Consider the following 13,654-nt stretch of genomic DNA (forward strand, 5'->3'; position numbering starts at 1 on the left):
GCCTTTAACCTCACTGTCCTTCATTCAGTTCCCCGGATATTCCAGGCTGCTCCCCATTCTGGGACCTTTGTGCACACTTTCCCCTCTGCCTGGAGCATTCCCCCCTCTTGCCAAAGTTCACCTAGCTTGCTGGGATCGTCCCTGGGACCTAAATGCCATTCCCTCAGAGACCTCCCCTGACCCCTCTGTGTGAACAGGTCTCCTGTTACCTCTCTTCCATGCTGCCCATTCTATTTTAACCACACTAGTCACAGTTCCTCGTTCCGTATTCATTTGCCTGGTTATTTGTTTGATAAATATCTTCTTCCCTAACCAGACTACGAGCTCTGTTTTCTCCACTTCTCTATCCTAAGCATCCCATGCCTGGCCCCCCAGCCCATTTTAGGTTCTTAACAAATGCCTTTTGGATGTTTAAATAAATGCATTGACAGTAAGTTTTATATCTATTTCTATATATATATTCAAAGTCTAAGGAAAGCGATAGTAGATACTTTTTGAGCACTTACTATGTGTGAGGCCTGGTGCCAAGTGCTTTGCATTGTTTTCTATAGCATGTATATATCATGACAATAACATTATGAGGTGAGGGCTTTTATTCTCACTTGGAGATGTGGAAACCTATGCCTGAAGCAGTTAAATAACATGACATTGTCCATGATGCTCGTTAGGCAGCCCAACTCCATAACCCATGCCCTTAGCCTACTTTTTGATTTGGTTTTGTCCCACATCCAATTTTCCAGGTTTATAAAAAAAAAAATAGCACCAGGCCCTTATATCACAGCTATTATAATAATCAGAGGTCAGAATTGCCTTGTGTTCTTTCTGGAGAAAACTATTGATCTCCTGTGTCCGCGTGCTTCCTACTTGAGACAGCATCTTTTAAAAATAAAGGCTATTTACCTACACAATGGTTAAAACAATTTAATTACTTGTTCATTCTAAGTACTATCATCAAAATATGAAAACCTGAAAATGTGAAGTTTTCAATATAGAGTTCTTTTGTTTGATTTTATAGTATAAACTTAAAAAAAAAATTAGACCCATCACAAGTGAAAATATCAATTTCCTTTTCCAGGGAGAAATCCAATAAAGAAATGAAAAGCAGACTTCATTTGGACATACTTTATCAATTAAATCTGATTTTTGTTAACAATATGTTGTAAGCTCTCATTTTAAATCAATCTTTATCTTTAATCTCTTTCATGAAACAGCACATATCTGAATGAGAAGTCACTCCAACTGGCAGAGAAATGCAAAAATCTGCAGTATGGCTTTGAGTTTTTATCTAACAAAACAAAAGGGTAAGTTCTACTCTTCATTTTTAATTTCATTTTAAAATAAGTGTTTTGTATTCAAAATGTTTCATAGTGTCTTTGAAATCATTTGGAAAATGGACTATGTTCTCTCTGAGGCTCGATGTTGGGCTCTGAATAGCTTCTGTTGGTGAGGAAGATGCCAAGCGTCAAATGGTGCAGACCAGGGTTGGACCCTGCAAAAGGGACTCAGCTTATCTGTCCCGGGATCCACATTCATTAAAAACACCATGGAGTTTTCCTGGCTAGACTTTTATAGGCCTTCAATTCTTTTGAGAGTCCAGTACATTGTGGACCTTGTCCTAGAGAAATGCACCCATGTACAAAATTTTGCTTACAAATCCAGAAGGTTAACTGATTTACCCCCAGCCCCAGCTGTGGTCCTCCCCCCAGCTTCTCTACCCCTGATTACAGTCCTGTATTTTAGAGAGGCCAATGCATCATCTTCTTCAACCTGGGGAAAAGGAAGTCTAAAAGCTCCATGCTTCATACATGCAAGAGGCACTGGTGGCCTGATGTGTGGAAGCAAGGAGCAATGTTTTAATTGCATCTGGGAGGAGCAGAGTCTAACAGTGCTGGACAGAGGATGTGTGGGGGGCAGGGGGTTATGCCTGTAATCTCCCTAAGAGAAAGCAATCCGCATTTTATTTTGCTGTGTGCTTGCCTGGCAAAGTATGATCGTTTTTCTTTATAAATCACCCAGTCTCAGGTATTCTGATATAGCAACACAAAAATGGACTAATACAACCTCTGGTTTGAGTTAATTGACAACCCAATCCTGTGTGTTACTTCAGCTTATTGAAGAAAGATAGCCCTATTTCAATATTTGGTTTCTTTTTCTTAAATTATAACTGATGTGCCCTATGCTTGCTGGAGGAATCCACTGTGCCATGTATCTTTCATTTGCCACACAGATCCACTTCTCATCTTTCACAGCCCTTCACTATGGCTTAGTTTTTGTCTTTGCCCAGTGAGATTGGCCTAGATGGACTTCATCAATAGGCTATGGGCTCTTTTTTTAAAAAATTTTAATTTAATTTAATTTAATTTTTATTTTTGGCCACAAACAAGTCTTAATACATTTTAAAAGACTAAGATCATAGAAAATAATAGAAGATGCATTCTCTGACTACAATAACAGAAAGAAATTTAGAAAATTCACAACTGTGAGGAAATTAAATAACACTGTTTTAAATAAATGATGGGTAAAAAGAAAATCACAGGGAAATTAGAGAGGACTTTGAGATAAAGATCAAAGTGCAACATATCAAAATTTATAGGATGCAGGGCTCATGCAGTGCTTAGAGGAAAATTATTCTTGTATACACTTATATTAGAAATAAGCAAAATCTCAAATCAATAATGTAAACTTCTACCTTGAGAAAATAGAAAAAGAAGAGCAAACTAAACCTGAAGCAAATATATGTAGGAAATAACAAAAATTACAACAGAAATATATGAACTAGGGAATTAAAAACAATAGAGAAAAACAACAAAACCAAAAGTTGATTCTTTAAAAAGGTCAACAAAATTTGCAAACCTTTATCTAGACTGACCAAGAAAAAAAGAGAGAAGACTGAAATTACCAAAATCAGAAATAAAGCAGAGGCATTATTACATTGTCATTATGGTTTTTTGTGGTGGTAAGATTTAGTTTCTTTCTCTTGCTTGTTTGCATTTTTGTTCTACCAGTGGGTTCTATTCTTTCTTGTGTATTCATGGTAGTGATTATTGTTTTTCAGATTCCTGATGCAGGACTTCCTTGAGGATTTCTTATAGGGCTGTTTATGTGGTGGTGAACTCCCTGTTTTTGTTTGTCTGGAAGATATACTATTTACCCCTTATTTCTGAAGGATAGCCTTGCTGGGTATAGTATTCTTGGCTGGCAGGGTTGTTTTTTTTTTTTCCTAGTATTTTGAATATTTCATCCCATTTTCTTCTGGCCTGTAGAGTTTCTGTTGAGAAGTCTGCTGTTAATCTGATAGGGGCTCCTTTATAGGTGACTTGACACTTTTCTCTTGCTTCTTTTAAGATTCTCTCTTTGTCTTTAAGCTTTACCAGTTTGACTATAAAGCATCTTGGAGAGGATCTTTTTGGGCTCAATCTGTTTGGTGCTCTGAGCCTCCTGGATCTGAAAGTCCATGTCTCTCCTATACATGGGAAGTTTTCCAACATTATTTTGTTGAATAGGTTTTCCGTGCCTTTTCCTTTCTCCATCCCTTCTGGAACACACATAATTTGAATGTTTATGTGCTTAAAGATTGTCTGCTAGCTCTCTTATATTTTCTTTATTTTTAAAATTTTCTTTTTCTTTTTTTTTTTTCTTTTTGGTCCACCTGGGTTATTTCAAGAAGACTATCTTCAAGATCAGAAATTCTTTCTTCTGTTTTTTCTAGCCTGCTGCTCAAGCTATTGGTTGTGTTTTTTATTTTGTTGAGTGAATCATTTATATCCATGAGTTCTGCTACATTATTTTTTAAGGTATTGATCTCTGTAAATTTCCTCCTTCATATCATGGATTTTTTTTCTCATTTCATTATGTTGTCTAAGTGAATCTTCTTTGATTTAAGTTAGTTTCCTTAAGATTGTTGCTCAGAATTCTTTTTCAGTCATTTCAAGGGTTTCCTGCTCTATAGGGTCTGGTATTTGAGAATTACTGTATTCTTTTGGTGGTGTCATATTTTCTTGGGTTTTTGTGTTTCTGGTATCTCTGCATTGATGTCTGGTCGTCTGGTAGAGCAGTTACTTCTTCTACCACTCTTGAGTGGACTTTGAGGAGAGAGACATCTTCTTTTTCTGGTCTCCACTGTGACTCTCTTTGTTTCAGTGTAGTTGAATGTCTGAAAGGCTGCCTGCATGGCAGCTATGGCTACTGTTGTGGTATCGAGCCACTACTGTGGCAGCTGTGGCTGTGGCAGTGGCTGTTGTGAGCCACCCACATAAAAGTGGTGTTTTCAGCATGCTTTCTGCCTGATTCTGGGCAGAGGGAGATGCTGCCCTCAGCTCCTGCATAGGACCCTGGGTGTTGCAAACTTGCCTGTCAGGCTCTGGGCTCTTTTGCTGTCTGCTTTTTCTTTGGATTTGACAAAGGGGGAGCAGAAAAAAGAGATCAGAAAGAGGGAGGAAGGAAAAGAAGCCGTCTCCTTGTAGTGTTGTTGCAGGTTACCTATGTCCTTGACTGAAGGAAGGTGCTTCATGGCAAAGGCTATGAATTTATTAGGTCTCTCTCTCTGTCTGTCTCCCTCATTTTCTCTTGCTCTTGCTCTCTCTGACACTTTTTCTCTCTTGCTCTTTCTCCCTCTCTCTCCATTTCCTCCAGTGGACCCTTCAACTTAGGGATAAGCTGCTAATAGTTTCCTGGTTTTACACTTGGATTTCCCTATATCTTGCCCAGCCCTTTAGGAAAAGCCTTTCTTTAAGCCCTTCTTAATTTACACAATTTGTAAAGGTAATCATTCCTGCCAAGATCCTAGCTTACTATAGATTGACCACAATGAACACTTTTGCAAATGCTTCTCCCCTCACATGATTAATTCATCGAATTTTAGGGTGGACTTAAAGTAGCTCATGCATTATAGATGGCACTACATACCTGTTTTGATCATGTTGGATCTGTTGTTTTGTTTGTTGTTTGTTGGGCGTTATGATGTTCTTTCTGAAACTTTTCCTGAGGGACTCAAATTTCAAACCTCTTGCAGTACTGTTCACATGTCAGACATATGGCACAATGACATATGGAAAATATAACTGGAGAAAATAGTCCTTGCCTGATATGTAAATCAGTGTGTGGAACTCACATTTGACTCTCTTCAATGCTCCCTCTGACAATAACTGTTTTCACTGTCCAAGGTGCCAGAAGTCCTCAGTGTAAGGATGATCGATATCTATACATTGTAGCACAGCACTTGAGTCAGCAAAGGAGAAAATTCTCTAATGATGGAGCGTGTCTTTTTCAAGGCAGAGAATTTGACAGCTTTTTTTATGTGCATCGACAAAAAGTGGTGACTGCAGTATGCTAATGAGAAGGCTGTGCATATACTATCATGTTGCTCTCTCACTTTTTTCCTGTTGTTTTGAATATGGTGCTAAGACCTTTTTTCAGCTACTCTTTAGGGGGATGCCTTTCCATCACACGCACAATTTTCAGCTAGCTCATATAATTAGCGTGCACTGGTATTCAGTTCGGCAAAGGTCTAGAGAGAGCAGGCACGAATTGCCCATTGTTATAAATGCATTATTTTGCACGCAGGAGACTAATTTTTTTGGCTATATTGTCTATTGTCAGGAATGTGTGTTCTGCAACTAGTGCTATTACAGACTTACAGGGGACAGTAGGGAAAGCCATTCAGTGTAAGGTGATAAAAAAGTAATTTCATTTTCTTAGAAATAATTATTTAGAGCTATTTTTGTCATGGTCTGTTAAAGACTTAGAATTTTCTTTATTCAGCCAATTTATCTCTTTCAGGTGGCTAAAATAGAATGTAGGAAGACAGAGTTATAGTGGAAGGAAAATAGCACTCCTTTTCTCCTCTAGCCTTGACTACATTTTTTGAATAAAGGAAAATTACTGACCAGGAAAAAAAAATTAAGCAGTTTCCATTAGGGGAACCAGTGGGATAGGATGTTATGCATAATAATTCTTTATTCTCTCTTTAAGACACTGAGCTCCAAAGAGAGTGGGACAGTGTCTTGTTCACACTTCTATCCCCTCATGCCTGTCACAGGGGCTTGGAATGCAGTAGATCCTCACTAAGTATTTGTTGAATACACAAATGAATAAAAAAATGTATGGTTTGGATCTTCAAAGCATTTTTGATACATCTCCAATTTCTAGGTATTAAGAAGTTATCCATCAATCCATAAACTCCAACTCCTTTTTGAAACCAATTTTAACTTCTTTGACTTTTTCTCTTACTTTGCTCAGTTTCTTTCTACCTCATCCTTTTCCCCTGAATGTTTCTCTGGATTTCTCTAGCCCAATCCTTTTCACTAGGTAATCTCCAAGATAAAATATTATACTGTATTTAAAAATGCTATATAGCCGTCTTCTCACTGCTAGTTTTCTCATTTTTTGGTATGGCAAACTTATTATTTATAATACTTTCTGCCTATATTTCCTTTTCACTAGGTAATCTCCAAGATAAAATATTATACTGTATTTAAAAATGCTATATAGCTGTCTTCTCACTGCTAGTTTTCTCATTTTTTGGTATGGCAAACTTATTATTTATAATACTTTCTGCCTATATTTTTCATTTCATTTCATTTATTTATTGAGACATAATTGATTGTACACATCTGTGGGATACAGCATTGAATATCAGTATCTGTGTGCAATAGGTGATGCTCAAATCAGGATAATTAGTATATTCAGCACTATACAATGTTGTCATTTTTAGTGGCTCTTTACCAATTTCTTGACAAACCTCCCACCACCTCTAGAGGCATCAGTTCTATTCTCTCCTTTTGAAAGTTCAACAAATTATTGTGATTGTTGTATCTTTTTTCTTTTATTCATTTGTTTGATTTTTAGCTCCCACTTTTGAGTGAGACATACAGGATATCTCTTTCTGTGCCTGGCTTATTTAACTTAACATAATTTTCTCTAAGTTCATGCATGTTGCAATAAATGGCAGAATTTCATTCCTTTTTTATGGCAGAGTAGTATTCCATTTAGGTTGGTTCCAATTCTTGGCTATAGAGCTGTGATAAACACGGGAGTTCAGGTATCCCTTTGACATAATGATTTCCATTCCTTTCGGTATATAGCCAGCAGTGGGACTGCTGGATCATATGGTAGTTCAATCTGTAGTTGTTTGAGGAAACGCTGTACAGTTTTCCATGGTGGCTGCACCAATTTATAGTCCCACCAACAGTGTAGGAGTGTTTCCCTTTCTCTGCATCCTCACTAGCATTTATATTCTTCGTCTTTTTGATAATGGTCTAACTGGGGTGAGATGTTATCTCAATGTGATTTTGATTTGCATTTCCCTGATGTTTAGTGATGTTGAACATTTTTTCATGTATCTGTTGGCCATTTGTCTATCTCCCTTTGAGAAATGCCTATTTAGCTCCTTTGCCCAGCTTTTAATTGGGTTACTTGTGATTTTACTGTTAAGTTTTTTGAGTTCCTTTATATACTGGATATTAATCCCTTGTCAGATGCATAGTTTGCAAATATTTTCTCTCATTCTGTAGATTGTCTTTTGACTCTGTTAATTGTTTCTTTTGCTGTGCAGAAGCTTTTTAGCTTGATATAATCCTATTTGTTTATTTTTTCTTTTGTTGCCTGTGATTTTGGGGTCTTACTCATAAGGTCTTTGCCAAGTCCTGTATTGTGAAGTGTTCCCCCTATGTTTTCTTTTCGGAGTTTTATAATTTCCAATCTTATATTTAAGGCTGTACTACATTTTGAATTGATTTTGGTATATGGTGAGAGATATGGGTCTGGTTTCATTCTTCTACATATGGATATACAGTTTTCCCAGCATCATTTACTGAAGAGGTGGTCTTTTCCACAGTGTTTGTTCTTCTTGCCTTCATCAAAGAGGAGTTGGCTGTAAGTATGTGGGTTGATTTCTGGGTTCTCTATTCTGTTCCATTGGTCTGAGTGTCTGTTTTTATGCCAGACACATAAAAACATATGGTAACATATGTTATAGTATAATTTGAAGTCAGGTAGTATAATGCCTTTGCCTTTATTTATTTTTTTTACTCAGGATTGCTTTGACTATTCAAGGTCTTTTGTTGTTCCATGTGAATGTTAGGATTGTTTTGTCTATTTCTGTGAAGTGTGCTATTGGTATTTTGGTGGAGATTTTATTGAATCTGCAGATTGCTATGGGTCATATGAACGTTTCGCAGTGTTAATTCTTCCAATCCAAGAGCATGGAATATTTTTCCATCTTTTTGTATCTTCTTTAATTTCTTTCAGCAGTGATTTGCAGTTCTCGTGGTAGACATATTTCACCTTCTTGGTTAAATTTATTCCTAGGTATTTTAATTTTGGGGTGACTATTATAGATGGGCTTGCTTTATTCATTTCTTTTTCTGCTAGTTCATTATGGGAGTATAAAAATGCTACTAATTTTTTTGTGTTGATTTTGTATCCTGCAACTTCACTGAAATTGTTTATCAGCTTTATGTGTTTTTTGGTAGAATCTTTAGGTTTTTCTGTATATAGGGATCATGTCATTTGCAAACAAGGAAAGTTTGAGTTCATCTTTTCCAATCGGGATGCCCTTTATTTCTTTCTCTTATCTGATTGCTCTGGATAGTATTTCCATGCCATGTTTAGGAGTTGTGAGGGTGGGCATCCTTGTCTTGTTCCTGTTTTTTCTATTCAGGATGATATTGGCAGTGGTTTGTCATATAGAACTCTTATTGTGTTCAAATACTTTCCTTCTATACTAATTTTCTGAGAGTCTTTATCATGAAGGGATGTTGAATTTTGTCAAATGCTTCTCCTGTGTGATTGAAATAATGATATGGTTTTTGTCCTTGATTTTGTTGATGTGGTGTATCACATTTATTGACTTGCATATGTTGAACTATCCTTGCGTGCCTGGCATGAATCCCACTTGATCATGATGTATAGTTTTTTTGATGTGTTGCTGTACTCTGTTTGCTAATATTTTGTTGAGGAATTTTACATCTATGTTCATCAGAGATATTGGCCTGTAGTTTTCTTTTTTTGTTGTATCTTTGGTTTTGTTATTGGGGGTGATGATGGCTTCAATAAATGAGTTTGGGAAAATGGCCTCTGTTTCAATTTTTTGGAATAGTTTGAAGAAATTTGGTATTAATTCTCCTTTAAAGGTTTGGTAGAATTCAGCAGTAAAGCCATTCGGTCCTGGCTGTTTCTTTGTTTGGAGACTGCTGATTACTGCTTCATCCTCATTGCTTGGTCTGTTAGGGTTTTCTGTTTATTCTTGGTTCAGTCTTGGTAGTTTGTGTGTGTTCAGAAATTTATCCATTTCCTCCACATTTTCTAATTTGTTGGTGTATAGTTGTTTGGAATAGTTTCTAATGATTATTCATATTTCTATGGTATCATTTGTAATGTCTCTTTTTTCATTTTTGATTTTTATTATTTGGGTCATTTCTTTTTTTAGTTAGCCAAACTAATGGTTTGTCTGTTTTGTTTATCTTCTCAAAAACCGACTTTTTGCTTCATTGATCATTTGCATTGTTTTGAGGTCTCTATTTCACTTAGTTCTGCTGTGGTCTTAATTATTTCTTTCCATCTACTAATTTGGGGGTTGGATTGTTGTTGTTTTTCTAGTTCTTTGAGGTGTACTCTTAAGTTTTTTATTTGAAATCTTTCTGTTCTTTTTATGTAAGTGCTTATTGCAATAAACTTCCTTCTTAGTAGTATTTTTGCAGTATCCCACAGGTTTTGGCATGGTGTGTCTGTATTTTCAATCATTTTAAGATATATAAAGCAAACACCATTAGACCTATAGAAGAGGTAAACCCTAATACAATAATAGTTGGGGACCTGGACACCACTCTGTCAATATTGGACAGATTGTCTAGGCAACAAATCAACAGGGAAACACAGGATTTAAAGTATGCTTTAGACCAAATTGGACCTGGCAGATATTTACAGAAAATTTCATCCAACAACTGCAGAATATGCATTCTTCTCATCAGCACATGGAACATTTTTTAGGATAGACCACATGTTAGGCCACAAATTAAGTCTCCACAAATTTTTAAAAATTGAAAACATTTTGGGCCGGCCCGGTGGTGCACTGCTATAGTGCGCCGCTTGGGAAGTGTGGCGGCGCTCCCGCCGAGGGTTCGGATCCCACATACAGACTGGCCGCTCACTGGCTGAGCAAGGTGCGGGAGCAACGCCGAGGGTTGTGATCCCGTAGCCGGTCCCGGTCCAGTACGGGCGCGACACTGAGGGTTGCGATCCGTTGCCGGTCACGAAAAAAGACAAAAAAGAAATTGAAAACATTTCAAATATCTCTCCAAACCACAATGGATTACAACTAGAAATCAATAACAAGCAGAATTCTGTAAACTATACAAATTACATGGAAATTAAACAACATATTTCTGAATGACATATGGGTCCAAGAAGATATTAAACAGGTAATGCTTATGTTTTTAAAAAAATGGCTATATGAATATCTGAGCTGTCCATTGTAGTACACATTGCCTTAGACAAGAGAATTGATTTTTCTAAGAGCAGATACTTAAGAGGTGCTGACCCAGGAAATGAACTCTTTTCTCTTGGGTTTTTCTTCTCTGTTGCTAAGTTTTCTCTTCCTTTTGTTCTTCTTTTGTTATCCCAAGAATCCTAGATCCCAAGAAAATGTACATTTATATTTGCTCAGTTTCAAGCATTTGGTTAGAGTAGATGAACTGCTCTAACAAAAGCTCCCCAAACTCAATGTCTTATCTCAAAATTGTACTCTTGATGTTCAGTATTCCTACAGTGTTCAATTCTTCCTCTTGATGAGGCTACTCTTGTGGGTAACTCTCCCCTGAAATGAATGAAAATACAGACACACAATGCCAAAACATGTGGGATACTGCAAAAACAGTACTAAGAATGAAGTTTACTGCAATAAGCGCTTACATCAAAAGATGGGATTTTGGCTCCTTTCATCTTACTGGGCAGTTATCTTCAGCAGATGATCCCACGCTTGCTAGTGAAAGGGAAGATAATAAAGAGAAAGCCTGTACTACACACAGCCTGGGGGGGACTCAAATATGTAGTCATTCATACACATTCCATCAGCTGAGACTGGCACATCTAGATGTTGGGGGTCATGTGGCTGATTTTGGCCAATAGAATGTGAGTGGGGTTGATGTGTGGTTGGGGTTGGGGAATATAGTGCCCTCTGGGCAACTGCTTGTGGGCAGAGCTGTGTGCTCTGGAAATGGAAAGGTAGCACCAATCACTGGTTGTCAGCCAGGCATCTCTGCCACATATGTATTAAATAGCTCTGCCATTCTGATAATTCTATTGATTACAGGCCCCTAAGGTGTCTTAAAGGTGGAAAAAACCATTTTTTTTAAGCAACAGCAACCTTGGACATCTGTTGAACACTTGAGCCATTGAAATAGTGTCTCTTGTAAAAGAGAGGTTAAGAAGTCTTCTCAGGAACAGAGTATAAGCCACTGCCCTATAAATGTATGCATAATTGTGAAGGCATCGAAGGCTCACTTGTATTCAGATAGCTTTTTGGGATAAGGTACAAATGCTCATAATCAAGATTTGGAATATCTCTCTTGCATAGATGAGGTGTGGCTTGAACCATCCTCTGCCTGGTGAGAGTGTATGTTTGATGAGCTCTTTCATGCAGTACCATTTAAAATTACTGAGAACAATAGAAATTTCTGAAAAATATATTCTTCATGGGCAGCATAAAGATGCCAGATAGAAGGCACTGTTTTGCAGTTTGAAATGCAAAGTGAATTGAAGACTGGCCCTGAGTTTCTTCATCCTTTATTATCCTGAAGAGAACTACATGACCTGAATTGCTGCTTGAAAAAAGGAGGCATAAATTATGGCAGATCAAACTTCAAAAAGCCCGAATATGAACGTATCACTTGACAGCCTGCTAACAAAGCAAGTATTCTTGAGTTTCAAGTTGTCTTTCAGGAAGAAAGATTTTTTGGTCATATACAAGCTTTTCTTGACCTAGCATGATATATGCCTTGTTTCTGTTCAGCTTTAAATCTATGGTGCCTTTATTGCTTTTAAAAGTGATATACACACTATTGTCTGTCTGCTTACCTCTGACCTTTTAAATTGCTTTTTTCTGGTCAGCTTTTAAGGGCTCCAAATTCTGCACTTCTTCCTTTCATTGGTGTAAAAGAATGGGTTAGAAAATAAGAAGTTAACACCAAACAGCTATTCACACCAACAGTATATTCTTAATATCTTGGGAAATTTCTCTTGTAACCAAGAAGCGGCTGTATTTGCTAATATAAAATTTTGAGTTAGGGGCAGATGAACTAATATCGAGGCCATGACAGAAGTTTCTAAATTTTTTTTCATTTACAGCAAACAAAAGTTACGCCAAATCTATTAAAAGTTGGTTTAACAATCACTCTTATCTCAAAGAATAAGAAACAAACAATCACAGCCTAAGAACCATGTGCTCCTGGAGGCTGACTTCCTTGGAGTACATTTGTTGGACCCCCTTGCCTTTTGGCTTCTGGTTAGGTTTAGCCCATGGGAGGAGAGTAGAAGGTGGGGAGAGGGAGAGTTTGGGGTATTTATTCCCCTGGATCCCTCTCTGTAGGCTGGGGCTAGAAATGACTGCATCTTCTGCCAAAGACCACAGCTCCTGTCCAGTGGCCTTCATCTTCACCTACAACTACAGTTCTTTCAGGGTCCCCTGTAGACATGGGGTGGGAACAGCTCTCCTACTGTACTCTGTGCTACCCCGGGTGTGTTTCACCAATCTACACCACACCCCCCACCCCTTTGTAAACAGATAGACCATTCCCTCTTGGTCGGCTAAGGTTGGTCATTGCTTGCAGCATTTAAGACTAGTACGTGTCTTAAGTAGATAGTTAACACCAATACCCCATAATTTCTAGGACAAATAAAGTGTCCTTTTTTAAAAGATCAATGTCTGACTTTTTTGAATAATGTAGTATAGCACTTTGGAGATTTCACTGGGACCGTGAAGAAGTATATTGGCATATTCAGGAGTTAATCTCTGAAGCTCTTTGTAATATTTATTTAACCTGTCTGAGAGATATTAAAAGGTACGGCGAGAATAAAAGTTTAAAAGCCCAGTCTCCCATGCCAGTTGACAATACTCACAGCATTCTAATTAGAAGTTACCATCATACATAGTTGAAAACAATGTAAATTGAAATCTACCTTTAGTGGATGAAATGTCACTACTATCGCATAGCTCAATTCTGTCTACTTGCCACACTCTTCTCTTTGTTTAGCTTCTGTACACTCATCAGCCATTCCTTAAAAAGGTATTTATTACCCAGTGGAAGTGATTGGCTGTATTGACTGAAAACCTTGTTCACTGTATTCATTTGCAGAATTTATTTTCATGTAGAGGTGAGCTCTTCAGGGACTTGGTAGAAACTAGCTGCAAAAGATTTTTTGATCTGAGTAGAACATCATTCAGAATCCTACTGACAATATTACCGGGTTGTCCTCACCCATTTCAGTGGACAAAAAAAGGTGGTTGGCTTTTACCATCAAGAGATGTTATAGGAGGGGCCGGCCCGGTGGCGCACTGGATAGTGCACCGCTTGGGAAGCGTGGCGGCCCTCCCGTCCGAGGGTTCGGATCCCACATACAGACCGGTTCCCGCTCACTGGCTGAGCGAGGCGCGGGAGCA

At 37.8% G+C, this 13,654-nt stretch overlaps 1 protein-coding gene across 1 annotated transcript in view; it reads left to right on the forward strand.

The window, feature by feature from the left end:
• Positions 1-1,212: 1,212 nt before the first annotated feature.
• Positions 1,213-13,654, forward strand: part of ST8SIA6 (ST8 alpha-N-acetyl-neuraminide alpha-2,8-sialyltransferase 6) — a 65,846-nt gene continuing 53,404 nt past the window's right edge. Inside the window, exon 1 of the mRNA XM_008591629.1 lies at positions 1,213-1,301. The gene's annotated coding sequence lies outside the window, so the exon portion shown is untranslated. The remainder of the gene's footprint in view (positions 1,302-13,654) is intronic.

The sequence above is a fragment of the Galeopterus variegatus genome, unplaced genomic scaffold (assembly GCF_000696425.1).
Source record: "Galeopterus variegatus unplaced genomic scaffold, G_variegatus-3.0.2 Scaffold7091, whole genome shotgun sequence".
Classification (NCBI taxonomy): Eukaryota; Metazoa; Chordata; class Mammalia; order Dermoptera; family Cynocephalidae; genus Galeopterus; species Galeopterus variegatus.